Source organism: Capra hircus, chromosome 9, assembly GCF_001704415.2.
Source record: "Capra hircus breed San Clemente chromosome 9, ASM170441v1, whole genome shotgun sequence".
Lineage (NCBI taxonomy): Eukaryota > Metazoa > Chordata > Mammalia > Artiodactyla > Bovidae > Capra > Capra hircus.
In genome coordinates, this window is record NC_030816.1 from 39,398,172 (window position 1) to 39,404,171 (window position 6,000).

The following is a 6,000-nucleotide window of genomic DNA, read 5'->3' on the forward strand; positions in this document are numbered from 1 at the left end:
GGGAAAATATTAATAAAGTCCTCTGGGTGAAGAAAGAGGACACAAGGTAAGAAGATCTGACAGGACCGTAAGCCTGGTGGGCAGGTTATAGAGTAGAAAGAAGGGTCAGATGCACAAAGAGGAGGCAAGGCAAGCTGGGGTAAAAAGCCAATTAGTGGATTAAAGGGTATGAATCTGAGTTCTAAAACACAGGGGTGATAATATAGGCAGCTAGGGAGAGGATTAAAATAAAGAAGTGATAACAGTATTCAGTTGAGAGGGAAGGCTGTCAAAAATGTAAATAGGGGAAAGAAAGGTAAAACAATGAAAACAAAAAGCTGACATTTACTCAAGGGTTATAGTAGCAGAAACTCAAAGGGGTAAATGTGATGGTTTTAGCTCTAAGTGTTCTGAAATCATTAACAGAGGACCAAGGCAGATGGAAAATTTGGTCCCAATTACAGGAAATCAAATGGACTGCAAAGGAGAAGAGGAAAAGAACCCATTTCATTTCCCGGTTGCTTTTCTTGAATACATCATATTAGACAATAAAGCCTGACATCCACAGATAGATTATTACTAGAATGGCACTGTATTATTTAGGACAATACATTAACGATAAATCTGGTGTTTGACAAGTCTTAAGAATGTGATATTTCAGAGTGAATCACTAAAGCTAGATAGTGTTGAGTTTTCAATTGCTAATTTTTTACTTAAATGTTTATATAACCCAGCTTATATTCATATTACTTCATTAAAGTATTTTGTTAATAGTTCTTGAAATGAAAGTCTATTAATTTGGGAAAAATTTTGGCCTTTGATTAATTTTGAATACATAATTCAGTTGATGCTTTATTAGTATCTACTAATGCTAATAAAATTTTTAAAGTCTATCATGGGTATCATATTAAATTTCAATGTATGGCACTTTTTAGCCACATATTACAAAGAGATATGTCTCCACCCATTATTCCATCAAAAATTGGTACTAAACACTCAAAAGAAAAGTAAAAATTTACAATTAGAATTTTCATCCTTGTTCTGACTACATTTCAGATAACTTTTTATAACATAAAAAATGCTTTTATTCAATCAAGATTCTGATTATTGGTAGAACATCATATTTTTCAATTAAAATGACAAAATGAATGATTTAGAAAAGTTTAGTGAAGATAGATGGGACAAATTGTGATAAGGACAACACATGAGTTTAAAATATTTAAAACTATTATGTAGTGTATATGAAGATGGCTGTCTTATACAAGTGAAAATTGAAATTTCATCTTAATAACAAGTCGCTTGTAATTGAAATGAAAATGGACTATGATTTAAAATTTTTCTGACCAGCAACTCCTAAAGCAGACTCTCATAAAGTATGATTGAAACACACACGTGGACATAGAAAAATTAAGCTAAAAAACTAAAGTGAAAGCTGACACTAAGACCACTTCATAGAATGTCAAAGCTACACTTCAGGAACTGGTAGTAAGTGGGAAAAAATGTGAAATTTGCGTGTGTGTGTGCCTCTCCTGACTCAGGAATCTAGGCACTATGCAACAAGAAAACTGGGGAAAATGTTGTTACTCTCTCAAAGTACACACCTTTGGAGCTGAAAGAATTTCCCAACAAATTACATAAGAGAAACATTCTTATTTCTCATGGTGTCCTAATAAGACCTTTCTCAAAAAATATATTTCCTAGAACAGAGTTTAGAGTCATAATGACCAGTGCACATTTTCATAAGTTTGGATTGCAATAATGTTTTCAAAACCCTGATCAGACACCAGACGAAAATAACAAAGGACTAACTACAAGGGAACAAACAATCAAACCAGCCTCAGACTTCTCCTTTATAACGTTAGGTGCCAGAAGGAACTGGCAACAATAGCTGATTTTTGAGATGAAAGTGTGGTAATGCAACAATTCAGTCTCACGCTAAATTATATTTTATGTGCCAGAGCATGTGATAACTACTCTCAGAATGGAAAAAAATTCTATGTATTACTAAAAAAATTATTGAGGACATATTCCAAAAGACCAGGAAATGAGAGATTAGAATTAAAAATTTTCCCTGGTGATCCAGCCATTAAGAATCGGTCTTCCAATGTAGAAGACTTTCCTGGTAGCGCAGTGGTTAGGAATCTGCCTTCCAATGCAGGGCACGTGGGTTCAATCCCTGGTTGGGAAACAGAAATCCCACATGTCTTGAGGCAACTAAGCCCATGTACCACAACTAGACAAGCCAGTGTGCCACAATGATTGGCTGATGCAGCCAAATAAATAAAATTAAATTTTAAAAAATTTAAGAGGAAAAAAAGAGAGCAATATTTCAATCAATAATACTCTCTAAAACTCAATTACTACAAAACATCCACATGCTGGACATATTATAACAAATACACTCCATAATACATAATAAGCTCACACATAATTAGAGAAAATCCTTAGGTATTAATAAAAATAAAGAATAAATGGAAATAAAAAATGGGTGAACTTAAATTCAAACAGTACTGACTCTGGGGCAAAACTGATCCAAACAAACAGAGTTCTAGAGTAATATATATATATATATATATATATACACACACATATATACACACACACACACACACACACACACACACACATATATATATATAAAATCTCCCGTGGAAACGTGTAGTCTTAGGCCTGTTTACATAAAGGTCAATGTTTCCAATACATATCCTAGCTAATCTATTAATAGAAGTAAGGAAGCATAAATACACAAAATAAACTACAGAAGACAACCATTTGAAATAATAAACTAAAAATCATAAGTTATTACTTCACAAAACTCTATGCAAATAAACTTGAAAATCCAGAGGAAATGGGTAATTCCCCAGGAAAACACAATGTACCAAATCGATACTTACAGATGCATAGATAGAGATATATATCCTAAAGCCAATATCTAACATAATTGAATCAATGTGCTGCAGTGCTGTGCTGTGCTGTGCTTAGTTGCTCAGTCGTGTCCTCCATGGACTGTAGCCTGCCAGGCTCCTCTGTCCATGGGAATTCTCCAGGCAAGAACACTGGAGTGTGTTGCCATGCCTTCCTCCAGGGGATCTTCCAACCCAGAGATCAAACCCGGGTCTCCTGCAATGCAGGCAGATTCTTTACCATCTGAGCCACCAGGGAAGTCCAAGAACATTGGAGTGGGTAGCCTATCCCTTCCCCAGGGGAACTTCCTGACTGAGGAGTCGAACCGGTGTCTCCTGCATTGCAGGCACATTCTTCACCAGCTGAGCTACCAGGGAAGCCCAACTGAATCAATAGGAAACACGAAAGACGTTTCCTCTATTTACGATCAGGAATAAGACAAAAAATTTTACTATCTCTAGTTATAACCATGCATTTGAGGTATTAATTAAATCAGAAAAGAAACTATAACATTTTCATTTGTCTTCAGGTATTTTTCTTCTTTGCTTTCTTCAGTGATCCATTGGTTGTTTAATAGTACATTGTTTAGACTCCAACTGTTTGTGAGTTTTGCAGGTTTTTTCCCTTGCAGTTGATTTCTAAGCTAACAGCATTGTGGTCAGAAAAGACACTTGCTATGATTTTAATTCTCTTAAATTTACTGATACTTCTCCCGTGGCCTTTCATTTTATCTATCCTGGAGAACGCTCTTTGTGCACTGGAAAAGAATGCGTATTCTGTTGCTTTTGGATGCAATGTTCCACATATTTCTGTTAATTTCAGGAAGATCTCCTGGAGAAGGAAATGGCAACCCACTTCAGTATTCTTGCCTGAAAAATTGCTTGGATGGAGGAACCTGGTAGGCTACAGTCCATGGGGTCGCAAAGAGTCGGACATGACTGAGCGACTTCACTTTCACTTTCTTTAATGTATAGTTTAAGTCCAGTGTTCCCTTACTGATTTTCTGGCTGGATGATCTGTCCATTGATGTAAGTGGGGTTTTAAAGTTTGCTATTATTATTGTGTTATTGCCAATTTCTCCTTTTATGTCTGTTAATATTTGCTTCAAAACATCTATTTCTGCTTTACTGACTATGCCAAAGCCTTTGACTCTGTGGATCACAATAAACTGTGGAAAATTCTGAAAGAGATGGGAATACCAGGCCACCTAACCTGCCTCTTGAGAAATCTTTATGCAGGTCAGGAAGCAACAGTTAGAACTGGTCATGGAACAACAGACTGGCTCCAAATAGGAAAAGGAGTACGTCAAGACTGTATATTGTCACCCTGCTTATTTAACTTCTATGCAGAGTACATCATGAGAAATGCTGGACTGGAAGAAACACAAGCTGGAATCAAGATTGCTGGGAGAAATCTCAATAACCTCAGATATGCAGATGACAGCACCCTTATGGCAGAGAGTGAAGAGGAACTAAAAAGCCTCTTGATGAAAGTGAAAGAGGAGAGTGAAAAAGTTGGCTTAAAGCTCAACATTCAGAAAACGAAGATCATGGCATCTGGTCCCATCACTTCATGGGAAATAGATGGGGAAACAGTGGAAACAGTGTCAGACTTTATTTTTTTGGGCTCCAAAATCACTGCAGATGGTGATTGCAGCCATGAAATTAAAAGACACTTACTCCTTGGAAGAAAAGTTATGACCAACCTAGATAGTATATTCAAAAGCAGAGACATTACTTTGCCAACAAAGGTCCATCTAGTCAAGGCTATGGTTTTTCCAGTGGTCATGTATGGATGTGAGAGTTGGACTGTGAAGAAGGCTGAGCGCCGAAGAATTGATGCTTTTGAACTGTGGTGTTGGAGAAGACTCTTGAGAGTCCCTTGGACTGCAAAGAGATCCAAACAGTCCATTCTGAAGGAGATCAGCCCTGGGATTTCTTTGGAAGGAATGATGCTAAAGCTGAAGCTCCAGTACTTTGGCCACCTCATGCGAAGAGTTGACTCATTGGAAAAGACTCTGATGCTGGGAGGGATTGGGGACAGGAGGAGAAGGGGATGACAGAGGAGGAGAAGGGGATGACAGAGGATGAGATGGCAGGATGGCATCACTGACTCGATGGACGTGAGTCTGAGTGAGCTCCAGGAGTTGGTGATAGACAGGGAGGCCTGGCGTGCTGATCAGTTCAGTTCAGTTCAGTTCAGTCACTCAGTCATGTCCAACTCTTTGCGACCCCATGGACTGCAGCATGCCAGACCTCCCTGTCCATCACCAACTCCCAGAGTTTACCCAGACTCATGTCCATTGAGTCAGTGATTCCATCCAACCATTGCATCCTCTGTCGTCCCCTTCTCCTCCCGCCTTCAATCTTTCCCAGCATCAGAATCTTTTCCAGTGAGTCAGCTCTTCACATCAGGTGGCCAAGTATTGGAGTTTCAGCTTCAACATCAGTCCATATATATTTAAAACTTTTTTTTTTCAACTGATCCCTTGATCATTAATGTAATGTCCTTCTTTATTACTTGTTGCAGTCTTTGTTTTAAAATTTATTTTATCTGCTGTAACAATTGAGACCCCAGCTTTCTTTGGATTTCCATTTTCATGGAATACCTTTTCCTATACTTTCACTCTCAGTCTGTGTGTGTCTTTATATCTGAAGTGAGTCTCTCTTCTCTCATGATTTCATGCATATCTTTGGTATTATTTTTAATCCATTTCTCTTTTTCATATGTGTATCTATTATAGATTTTTGATTACCACAAGTATATGTATATATGAATGATTATTTTAAGATGCTGATCTCTTAAATTCAAAGGCATTTTAACAAACCTGAATTTTTATACTCATCATATTTGTTATTTTTGAAATCATATTTTTCATCTCTTTGTTTTGTGTGTCCCTTAAATGCTTATTGTGGATATAGGTGATTTTACAACCTTAATCTTTAACCTTCTTACTGGCTTTATACATGGTTAATTTATTACCTTTATTATGTATTTGCCTGTACCAGTGAGATTTTGGAGAAGGCAATGGCACCCCACTCCAGTACTCTTGCCTGGAAAATCCCATGGATGGAGGAGCCTGGTGGTCACTAAGGGTTGGACACAACTGAGCGACTT